Source organism: Vombatus ursinus, unplaced genomic scaffold (genome assembly GCF_900497805.2).
Source record: "Vombatus ursinus unplaced genomic scaffold, bare-nosed wombat genome assembly UNPS02009205.1, whole genome shotgun sequence".
NCBI lineage: Eukaryota > Metazoa > Chordata > Mammalia > Diprotodontia > Vombatidae > Vombatus > Vombatus ursinus.
Window position 1 is genome coordinate 876,166 of NW_020948983.1, and position 12,620 is coordinate 888,785.

Here is a 12,620-nt window from a genome sequence, read left to right on the forward strand (position 1 = left end):
TGAGAGCTCAGGAACTCCTGCATACCATGAGTAGGTACCAGAGGACGACTAGTGGAGGAGTAACTGTTTACCTTCACAGAGCTTTTGCAAAGCTGTGTCCTCAGAACAATTCTGTGAGGAAAGTTGGACAGTAACAACTGTAGAAGTAACATTGTCATTTTATACATGAGGAAAATAATCTCAGAGGTAGCCCTGCTTAGGGTTTCACAGCTAGTAAGTAGTGGAGCTAAAATTTGAACCCAGGCCTTCTCAGTCCATGAACAGCACTTTTTCATGGTCTCTTTAATAATTGGAGAAGAAGAGAAAACAGTTGAAACAGTTAATGACACTATAATTTTTAAGCATCATCTTGCCCTACCAAACCTCAGACATTCTTATGGCTTTATAGAGGTCTGTAATCCTGGCTAATAACTGTCTGGCTGAGTGGTCATATGATTCCTATTATTAAAAGACTCTTATTTGTGGTGGCAGAAGGCTTCTCAGAGCAGAGACAAATGTAGTGGGAAACAGAGACCTGTCTCAGCGATGTCAGTTTAAAAGCAACTGGAAACACATTCCTTTAAGGCCAATTGACAGACAGCTGCCTGAATTAAAGTGAATTCAGGAGAGATGGGTGATGAATCCAAAACATTCCTCTAGGCCTAGCCAGTCTCAACAGAGGCCTAAACATCCATCTGCTTCAAATCCCCTTTTCAGATCTGCCAATGAGCTTTCACAGTCTCGTTCCCTGAGGGTGAAGGTGTATTTTAGAGGGCTGATGCACATTGGATTTCAAGGGGGCTGGGGTTGGGTGGATTGTTTGTTTCTGAGGCTGCAACTTCTGATTGCCTCCCCCATGAGCTCCCTTCCTCTCCACCCCTCCCCAGGTTCTGCAAGGAGGTGGGGGGTGGGTGTGGGGAAGAGATTCTGAGCTATGTGATCATATGAAGCTAATCGATCTTAATTCCCTTCCCCTTCCAAAAAGCTGCTGTTACGTGAGAGCAGCCATAATGCTCTCTATGGCTCAGAGATCACTCGGAAGGGAAGGGGGGAGGGGAGAAAGCAAAAGCAAATGAGAATTTATCTGCAGCACCGAAGGGCACGTTTGGAAGCAAGAGCTGAAGGAGCTAGACAGCGAGAGCTTGAAAAAGAGGCCACTGAGAAGGGATTTTGTCATGGTCGATCTGGGCCTGTGTACAGGTTATTAAGTTATCCATCTCAGGAGGCAGGATTAGTCTTCATGCGTTTTTAGAATAGCAGGCCAACTATCAGAAGTCTTACTTAAGCAGAACTCAAATGCAAGGGGGTAAGAAGAAGGAGGGGAGAGGAAGGGAGTGAGGAGAAGGAAAAAAAAAAGAAGGGTCACATTATGTGACATCTAGTGCCCTTTAAGCACTTGTTACAAGGGGAGTGTGTGACACAAAGGTTTGTTTCTGTTTTTGTTTTTTTAAATACGTAGCATTGTTGTTGTTCAGTTGTTTTAGTCATGTCTGACTCTTCAGGGCTATTGGGGGTTTTCTTGGCAAAGATACTGGAGTGGTTTGCCATTTCCTTCTTCAGCTCATTTTACAGATGAGGAAACTGAGGCAAACAGGGTTATGTGACTTGCCCAGGGTCACACAGCTAGTAAGTATCTGAGGTGGAATTTGAACTCAGGTCTTCCTGACTCCAGACTCCGGGGCTGCATCTACTGTGCCACCTAACTGCCCTAAATGTATAGCAAAATCCACTCCCTCAAAGAAGGAGGAAGCATCATGGTTATAAGATAGCCTTGGAGCCAAGAAGATCTGGGTTTAAGTCCTGCCTCAGATACATATTGACTGTGTGCCCCTAGGTGAGTTAATTACCCTTTCAGTGCCACAGGGAACTATCTAAGCCTATAAATTGCAGAACAGAACTCAGTCTATATTGGCAGAGGAATTTCTCTTGCTGGGAGTTCCCTATATCAGTGAAATAATAGGTAGAACCAAACAGAAATCAAAACAAAAAACCCATTGGGGTCCCCAGTTTTTCAACTCATTTATCTTCTCCCAAGTAGATAGACAAGTGAGGGGTTGGAGAAAGGTGCACACAGAGAAAAAGCTAAGTGTGGGGGTGATCCTTTTTCTGCTTGCTTAGTGGGAGGTGAAAGTGAGGCTGGTGACCTTGCACAGCCCTCCCTCACTTAAATCCAATTCACCTGCGTTCATGGCATCACCTCCCTGATGTCATGGTCTTCTTGGAGAGCAAAGGACAAACAGCAGCAACTTGCTTAGCTGCGTAGCTTTTAATTTGTAGATCCAATTAGCCAAAGCCTAAAAAGAGGTTTGAAGTTCACCTTTATGAAGACAAGGAAATTTAGCCTAAGGACATGACTTGCCCAAGGTCACAGGGGTAGTTAGTGGCGAAGCTGTAAGTAGGCTGACTACAACTTCTGACTTTAAATCTAGTGCTTTTTGTGGGATAGTAGTGGGGAAGGGGGTGAGATTGGAGATGGGAGAGTTCTGACAGATAAGGGTGAAGTCATAGAATCATGGGCCATCATAGATGGAAGGGACTTCATTATTTTTTAAATAATCCCCCCCAAATTACACGTAAAGACAATTTTAAACATTTTTTTAAAATTTTGAGTTCCAAATTTTCTCTCTCCCTACTTCACCTCCCCTGTCCCAGAGACTGTAAGCAATAGGTTATACATATTCAATCATGCAAAATATATTACCATATTAGTCATGTTGTGAAAGAAGACAGACCCAAAGGGGGTGAAAAACACATGAAAAAATACAGAAAGTGAAAAATAGTATGCTTCAATCTGCATTCAGATGCCATCAGTTCTTTCTCTGAGTGTGGACAGCATTTTCCCTCATGAGACCTTTGGGATCATCTTGGATCATTGTATTGCTGAGAATACCATATTTCACCTCATAATTGTCCCAGATTTTATGCCAATTTTTTGCAAAAGGTGGGGTGTGATCATTATGTGAAGCTTTAAAAAATTGTGCTAGTATTACTTAAAAATCATTTATTACTAAACTGCCTTTGGTGCAAGATTAGTATGCATGGAATACTTGTGAATATGTGTTAAAATTGGGAAGATGCAAGTCTTGCCATATCATGTGACTTACTCATGGCAGCTTCACCTGCCTGCCTGTCCCTTGCGCTTACTGCTATTCATTGGGTTGAGTGACAGTACTATTAGTACTGCAGTGCTCTAAACAGATCACTCAAGTTGGCTTTTGGAAATGTATTGACAAAGCACGTGTGCTAAGAATTCTAGGCTCATGGCTGGCAATTCGTGAGAGATAAATGCGTATCTATATGCCACATGGCTGCTTTGTTTACCATTTAAGTGGTGTGAGGAACAGAATTATACCATGCGTGATTATTTGATAAAAAGTTATAAACCAATTTTGTGGTGGCGACAATTATGCAGTAAAAAATATGGTAGCTAAGTCATTCACAATTGATCATCCTACAGTATTGCTGTTACTATGTACAATGTACTGGTTCTGCTGCTATAAATATATTTGAACAAATAGGTCCTTCCCCCCCCCCCTTTTTTTAGTCTCTTTGGGTTATAGATCTAGTAGTGGTATTGATGAATCAAAGGGTGTACTGTTTGGGCATAGTTCCAAATTGCTCTGCAGAATGGTTGGATCAGTTCATACCTCCACCAAATGTGCATTAGTGTCCTAGCTTTCACACATCCCCTCCAACGTTTATTATTTTCCTTTTCTGTCACACTAGCCAACGTGATAGGTGTGAGGTGGTACCTCAGGATTGTCTTAATTTGCATTTCTCTAATCAATAGTGATTTAGAGCATCTTTTCATATCACTATAGATAGCTTTGATTCCTTCATCTGAAAATGGCCTGTTCATATCCTTTGACCATTTGTCAATTGGGGAATAACATGTATTCTTATAAATTTGACTTAATTCCCTATATATTTTAGAAATGAGGCCTTTATTAGAGACACTTGCTGTAAAGGTTGTTTCCCAGCTTTCTGCTTTCCTTCTAATCTTAGTTGCATTGGTTTTGTTTGTGCAAAAACTTAAAAATTTAATATAATCAAAATTGTCCATTTTACATTTTGTAATGCTGTCTACCTCTTGTTTAGTCATAAATTCTTCCCTTCTCCATAGCTCTGACAGGTAAACTATTCCTTGCTCTCCTAATTTTCTTATGGTATCACCTTTTATGTATAAATTATGTACCCATTTTGATCATAGTTTGGTATAAAGGGTATGAAAGGGACTTTAGAGGTCATTTACTTTAATTCCCTCTTTTACAGATGATGAAACTGAGGCTCAGAGAGGATTAGTGATCTCGCTGAGGTCACAAAGTCAATTGCAGAGTTAGAACTTAATTATAAAAAACTAACATTTATATTGCGCCTTCATTATTTATTTATTTATTTTTGGGTGAGGTGATAGGGTTAAGTGACTTGCCCAGGGTCACACAGCTAGTAAGTGTTAAGTGTCTGAGGCTAGATTTGAACTCAGGTCCTCCTGACTCTAGAGCCGGGTGCTCTATCCATTGCACCACCTATATTGTGCTTTTGAGGTTTTGCAAAGTACTTTACAAATATTATCTCATTTGATCTTCACAACAATCCTGTGAGGTAGGTGCTGTTATTAACCTCATTTTACAGATGAGAAAAGAGCCTAAGAGAAATTAGGTGACTTGTCCAAAGTCACACACCTAGTAGGGGTCTAAAGCAAGATTTGAACTCAGATATCACCTTTCCCAGCCCTGTGCTTTTGCTATAGTTCCACAGTTGTTTTCCTTGATGAAGTTTGCTTTAAAAAAAAATTCTACAATTCAGGCTTTTCACCAGTTCAACCTGGTCTTTTAGACAGGCAGCAAGGTGGTACCCAAAATAGCTAGGTGGCTCAGTGGATAGAACACTTGGCTTAGAGTTAGGAAGACCTGACTTCAAATGTGACCCGGGGAAAGTCACTTATCCTCTTTGCTTCAATTTCCTTGTCGGCAAAATGGGGGTAATAATAGCACCAGGTTGTTGTGAGGTTCAAATGAGATAATTGTAAAGCACTTATCACAGTGGCTGGCACACAGTAAGTACTATATAAATGTTAGCTATTGTTCTTATTAGTAATATTAATTTATAACAATAATATTATAATTATAATATTAATAGTCCCAAATCAGTGAGCTTGCCTGTATTTTCATAGCTTGTTGGAATTGCCCTCGTTATCCTTGACTCAAAATTAATAAAATTGCCATGTGGAAATCAGAGCTGCTTCTCAGGCAGGAGTTTGGAGGCTAAAGCATCTTCTTTTTACCCCCACCCCCATCTATCCCTCCCTCTCCCACGACTGGAAAAGTCTTTGGAGCTTATAACACTACATCCTGGAAAGCACAAATCCATTTTCCGTCCTCCTGTTTTATTTTTTTTTGCAGTCCCCTAAGGATTCTGGTCTGGACCATTGTTGTGTAAACCCATCAAGCAACAAACCCAGCAACCATTTATTTCTGAGCCAGAGTTTTTCTTGTGGTCCAGAGAAACCACTGGAAATGACCCTGTGCACTGCCATTTGTAGCTGGGGCTGGGGCTGGGCCCCGGGCCCTGGGCTGGGATGGGGGCAGATCAGGCAGCCACTGACCTCTCTGAATCTGTGGCTCCCAGCCATCATTCTCACTTTCCTCAGTTTCAAAGCAAAAAGGACTTATAGGGAGTAGAGAGAGCAGTCTGTTCTTACATTGGATGCTTTTCACATTAAATTGAGAAACCATTTGGACCAACCTTTCAGGAGCGCCAGCCCACATAAGGAAATCTCTCCATTTGGGGTGGGAAGATGCAGAACCTTCATTAGAGGAGCGGATTCATCAAGCCCAAGGGGGATACAAGTGGTTGCCCTTTCTCCCTGTGGTTCCTGAACTCCTTTTCCTGGCTGTTACTTCGTGCACCGGTCTAACCTTGAACCAGCCTCCGCTGACTAGAGCAGCTGTCAACCTGGACCAATTTAGAAGGAGCTAATGAACTGTCAGCTTGCAGGGCAGAGGCCCTGGACCCCTGCTTTGCCTCCTGGAGGGCTCCAGCTCTACGTCTCAGATCTGACAGTTATTCCTCCCTTCTTCTGCAAGTAACATCCTCCTGGATGGGGAGGAAATGTGATACAGCCCCCAGTGATGACTTATCCTCCCCAACAGCAAATAAACATGAAAAATGGGCCGGCCAACACCAAAGGACAGTGATTGGAAAGGTTTTTTCTTTCATCTTAAATCATGATGTTTGGGGAGTCAGCTGGAGTTTTGCAAGTTATTTGTAACTGTCTGCCCCTGTTAGGGCATATATGTTTTATATAAAAATAAGTAATCTTTTTTAATCAAATGATAAATGCTCATGTCCTAAATGAAAACCCAATAGTTAGCCACCTCGTTATAGAAGTTTAGGTGAATAATGAAAAGATTACTGAAATGACATTTTGCTCAGCTGTCACAAGGGGCCCAGGATTTGGAACCTCTTCTGTCTTAAAGTTATCCTGTGGGGAAGGTCCCTCAGCATTTGCAAAGGAAATCTAAAGCAAGCTGTGTTTTTCTAAATGGATTTCCAAGACGAGCCTGTTTTCATGGTACCTAAGAATCGGGAGTTATATTTACTTTTCTTCAGGCTACCTCCAAAGTCTAAACATTCTCTACTCCAGGCTCTGCTGCTAACTCCTTGTGTAACCTGGGTCATTTCTGTGCGCCTCGGTCCTGTCGTCTGCCAGTGGGTTGGACTAACCGCACTGATCTCTAAGGTTATTTCCAGCTTTGGCCCTTATAGAATTCTAAGTGAGGTGCTTCTGTGATTCTAAGCCTCTTTCTAAAGGAATCTCAAGGCAACTCTTTGTAGAAAGTGAAAAATTGTTTTGAAATGTGAGTCATTACCTCTGGTGTTTCAGTTCTAGAAGAAAGGTAGATCTCTATATTTTAGCTTCCCCTCTGTGTCCTTTCTAAACACTGTTATACAAATACTAGGATTTAGAGGTATAAGGGACTTTAGAAATCATATAGTCCAAGTCTCTCATTTTACAGACATGGAAACTGAGGCTCAGAGAGGAAAAGGGACTTGTCCAAAGTCACACAGGTGGTTAATAGTAGAGTTTTGAACCCCAGTGCTATTACTTCATTCCCAGTACAGATTCCACTGAAGCACGCTTCCACAATTAGCCTAAGGACCTGGAACTAGTTAACAGAATCTTGACCTTTATTTCCAAAACACAAATTGAGCACTGACTATTTTTTCTTTTATTTTTAAAAATTAATTTATTTTGAATTATCAACAATCACTTCCATGAGCTTTTGAGTTTCAAATTTTTCTCCCCCTCCCTCCTCACCTCCTTCCCCAAGATGGCTCACAATCTGACATAGGCTATACATATACATTCCTATTAAACATATTTTCACATTAGTGGTGTTGTAAGTAAGAATTAGAACCAATAGGAGGAACCACCAGAAAGAGGAAACAGAACACAACAGAAGAAAAAAATAGCAAATAGTATGCTTCGATCTGCATTCAAACTCCATAGTTCTTTCTTCTTTGTGGATAGCATTTTCCATCATGAGGCCTTTGGAGATGTCTTAGATCCTTGTATTGCTGAGAAGGGTTAAGTTTATCAACATTAGTCATCGCACAACATGGCTGTTATTGTGTACAACAGTCTCCTGGTTCTGCTCACTTCACTCAGCATCAGACCATACAAGTCTTTCCAGGTTTTTCTGAAGTCAGCCTGTTCATCATTTATTATAGCACAATAGTATTCCATTACATTCATATACCACAACTTGTTCAACCATTCCCCAATTGATGGGCATCCCCTCAATTTCCAATTCTTTGCCACCACAGGAAGAGCTGCTATAAATATTTTTGTACATGTGGGTCCTTTTCCCATTTGTATGATTTCTCTGGGATATAGCCCTAGAAGTGCTATTGCTGGGTCAAAGGGTATGCACATTTTTATAGCCCTTTGGGCATAGTTTCAAATTGCTCTCCAAAATGGTTGGATTGTTTCACAGCTCCACCAACAATGCATTAGTGTTCCAATTTTCCCACATCTTCTCCAACATTTATCATTTTCCTGTTTTGTCATGTTGGCCAATCTGATTGGTGTGGTGCGGTCAGAGTTGTTTTGATTTGCATTTCTCTAATCAACAGTGATTTAGAGCATGTTTTCATATGACTGTAGATAGCTTTAATTTCTTCACCTGATAGCTGCCTGTTCATATACTTTGACCATTTATCAATTGGGGGAGCACCTACTATTTCCAAGGCACTACTTTCAAGGGTAAGTCTTGACCTTCAGAGACTTATAATCTAACTAGGAGACATGATTCACTCATGCAAAACACTTAGAGAAAATAGAAAACAATACAGGTATACATCAACTACTACTATTAATTGGTTTAATTATTTTTATTTTTAAGTTATGAAATAAAATAAGCATTTTTATAACATAGTAGAACAAAAAAATTATTGCACACAAAACTGCAAATCTATTATGTACAACCTGCTATTCCTTTTAAATATATAATAAAATTATCATATCACTTTTTCTTCCCTTTTTTCCTTACCCTCCTCCTCCTTCCTGCCATAGAGATGGCTGCCATGTTAATAAGGAGTGAAGTAGTACAGTGGATATAGTGTGGGAACCTAGAGTCAGGAAGACCTGAGTTCAAATCAAGACTCATACATTTACTAATTGTGTGAGCCTGGGCAAGTCATTTAACCTTTGTCTGTCTTGGTTTCCTTAGCTGTAAAATGGGAATAATAATAGTAACTACTTCCCAGGGTTGTTGTGAGAACCAAGGGAGATATTTGCAAAGTATTTAGTGCACAGTAGGCACTTAAATGTTTGTTTCCTTCCTTCTTTAATGAAAACATGCTAGATGAAATTACATTATATATTATCTATGCCACCCGATTTGAGTCCTAGCTAGTCTGCCCAGTGATGTCATGAAGGTGCTTTACAAAATTACAGTGAGTTTTGTTTATAATGTACTAAGGATGTTATCACGAAAGAATGTTGTTAAGGACATTATGTGGGTTCATTTGTTGGGTATAAATGGGTCACCATGCTGACTTCAATCAACTTGCTGAGTGGAGAATGAAGAAATTGGTGGGATTTTACATTGGTAGCAGAGAAAAGATTGGAAAATATTGGTCCGGAACTGAGCCTTGCATTTGAGGTGCTCCTCACTCTCAGGAATTTCTTTCGAGAGCACTGGCAAAGAGCCGAATGGGTAGTCTAGGATGCTAGAGAATGAACCCTTCACAAAGTCTTTTAGTCTTGTCCTTAATTTAACAAACTTTTTTCACCCTCTCATTCTATAATGCTGAGGAATCCCAGATATATACATATACATACATACATACACATATATACACAAACATATAAACACATATGTATACAAATATGATGGTATGTATACGTATACGTATATATACATATATACGTATACATACATGCACACACACATACCTCATGCCTCAGTTTGCCCAACTGCTACAAAATGGAGACCTTGAACTAACCACCATCTTTGGAAGGAATGATCTGTGGTGCCCTAGTGAAATGTGCTATCTGAACTATTTCCCCAGAGCCAGACTTGATTTTATTAGGTGAAATAGCAGTTAAAAGGCTTTTTCTAATCCTGTCTTTAGAAGCAGTCCTGCTTTCTCCCATGAATGTGGTGAGAAGCTTAGAGTCTGTTTCCCTCAGATGGCAATAGCAGGATGCATTGTTTCTTGGAATGATAAGGCCAGCTCTATTAGACCATGAAACTGGAGCTGGGCTGTGCAGAGACAAAGACTCCAGCAGGCCAGGAATGCTTTGCGTTGCTTGGCGAAGAGAGCTGTTTGCTAAGTGGTGATGGAGTCCAAAAAGCCGCTGAGCTCTTGGGATGGAGGGACAGTCTTCTAGGCGATTCTAAATTGCCCCTTTGTGCTTTTACCCTGATCCTGCAACTGATTCTCTCTTCTGCTACTGCTTCTGACCTGCTAAGAGACTTTGCGACCTTTCATCTCTCCTCACTACATCTCCTTAGTCTATTTTCTCCAGGCAACCCATAGATACTTTCCAGAAAACACAGAATCATAGCATCATAGAATTTTTAATTTTTTTATTTTTTGCTTTTTGGTGAGGCAATTGGAGTTAAGTGACTTGCCTAGGGTCACACAGCTAGTAAGTGTCAAGTGTCTGAGGCCAGATTTGAACTTGGGTCCTCCTGACTCCAAGGGCAGAGCTCTGTCCACTGCGCCACCTCCATGCTCGCCCCCCATCATAGAATTTTCAAGCTGACTGTCACAGACTTGCTGTGTAAATTTGGGCAAAACACTACACCCAGTCAACATTAGTTTTCCTATCTGTACAATGGGGATGCTAATATCTGCCCTATCTATCCCACAGGGTTGTTGTTAGGATCACATAAGATAATCCAGTTCAATTCAATAGTCAAACCCTGAACAATGCAAGTGCTAGGGCCTGAGTGCAGAAATGAAAAAAGGCATCGTGTCTACTCTCAAAGAGCTTATAGTCTAGTAGGAGTGGGAAGGATGATTGTACTGGAAGTAACCCTAGGTTGTCCTATGAAAACTACACAGATAGATATACTATGTTATAATTTAGGGTACCCCCTCATTAAGCTTTAATAGTTTAAAATTGCACTAAGACTTTTGGGACATTTCGTATAGGTCCATAGGAGAGATCTAAACAGAATAGGGGTTGGGAATCAAGGGTGGTGGAATAGAGATGGTGCTGGCTGAACTGGCTGATGGAATGAAATGATTTTTTAAAAAAAAAATTTATTTTTTGTTACATTTTAAGTTCTAGGTTGTTTCCCTCCCTCCTTCCCCACTCTGCACTAGAAAAGACCACCATTTGACATAGATTTATAAATATGAAATGAAAGGGTTTTGAACCAGCAGAGCTATGGTGTGAGACTATTTCAGGCATAGGGGACAGTTTTTGCAAAGGTGGGTAGGATGAGATCAGAGAAAGGCCAGTTCGATATGAAGGTTAACAATTATTACCCCAGGGATAACAGTAATAATAATAATAACAATAACAATAATAATAGTTCTTATATAATGGTGGAGTGAAAAAGAGCAGTGGATTTGAAGTTAGGAAGATTTAGGTTTAAATCCTGTCTCAGACACTTATATGACTATGGACAAGCCACTTAATCTCTTTATTGGTCTCAGTTTCCTCATCTGTAAAATGGGGACAGTAATGGCACTTATCTATCTCCCAGGGTTGTTGTGAGGATCCAGTGATATAACATGTGTAAAGCGCTTGGGAAGCCTTACATTTTTAGCTAAATGTTAGCTCTTGGTTTGACCAGGGTTAGCCTAGCTGGTGTAACAGGGCATTAGACTGGGAAACTGAAAAGAGAAAAGTTTGATTTCCGGCTCGGCTACAAACTTGCTGACAAGTCACCTCCCACCCCTGTGCCTCAGTTTGATCATCTGTAAAATGAGGAGACTGATCGAAATGAACTTTCAGATCCTTCCCAGATCAAGCATTATATGAAGGCAGGTTCTTTTCTGGCAACGGGAAGAGCACTGGAACTTGGAACTGGGTCCAACTTTTGTTTCTATCATTTATTAGCTGTGTGACCTTGGGCAAGTCACTTCTCCGAGTTCAAATGTCCTTATCTGGGTAAAATGCTTGCGATACACTTATTTCAAAGCTGTTGTGAAGAAGGCACTCACATTTTTGTAACTGATTTTTTTTTGGTTTTTGTATCACCTACATTTCCAGATGTATCCTTTACTCTTACCCCTCCCCCTCATAGATATCGTAGGGTGATGGGAGGCTCAGAGGAGATATCGGAGATAAAGTACTTTGCAAACCTTAAAGAGTTATATAAATTCTAGTTACTGTCGTTATTGTTAGCCTTGTATTGTTATTGTAAAGTGCTCAATAAATGGGAGCTGTGCTTGCTGTTCCCCACATACAGCATTCCATTTCCCAGAGAGAAGCTTTTGTGTAGGCTTTTCCCCATGCCTGGTATGTACTCTCTCCTACTTTAATCTATCGGTTTACATTGGTATTAGGCTAGTTGTTTCCCTCAGGTGAAAGGCAAGAGGTTGTGTTCTTTTTAGGGTATTCCCCAATCTGCAGCCACAGCCAGCTAAAATTCTCCTGATTCTACCTCTTAGATGCCTCTTCCCATGTATTAATGCTCTCCTACTCCCCCAAATTACTTTGTGGGAGAGACCTGTGAAGAAAGGGAAAAAAAGACTTTGCAATGAAGCCGACATATAGAGGCACCGATACCTGCCAGTTTACCTGCCTAGGGACTTCAGGTAATTTCCTCTTGGTTGAGATCAAAACCTTTCTCTTGGTTGAGATGAGACGTTTTGTTTCCAGTGAGAAAGCTTATACACTCTGTATGTAGTCTGATATATTCTAAGATGTATGAGTTCTCCAATTTCTATTTGCTATCTGTTTGGATAAATGGACTTGCCTGTAATTCACTACAGACTTCTTGCTTTATATAAATTTGCATTTTGTAAATTTGACTTTATGGAAAGAATCCTGAAAGACTAGTTAAGGATAATATTGCTTGTTGTTGTCAGATAGACGAGGAAAAAAGGACTCACTGTCCAAACCATCTCTGGATAGCTTCATAAAAAAAGTTGCTAGCCAACCACCAGTG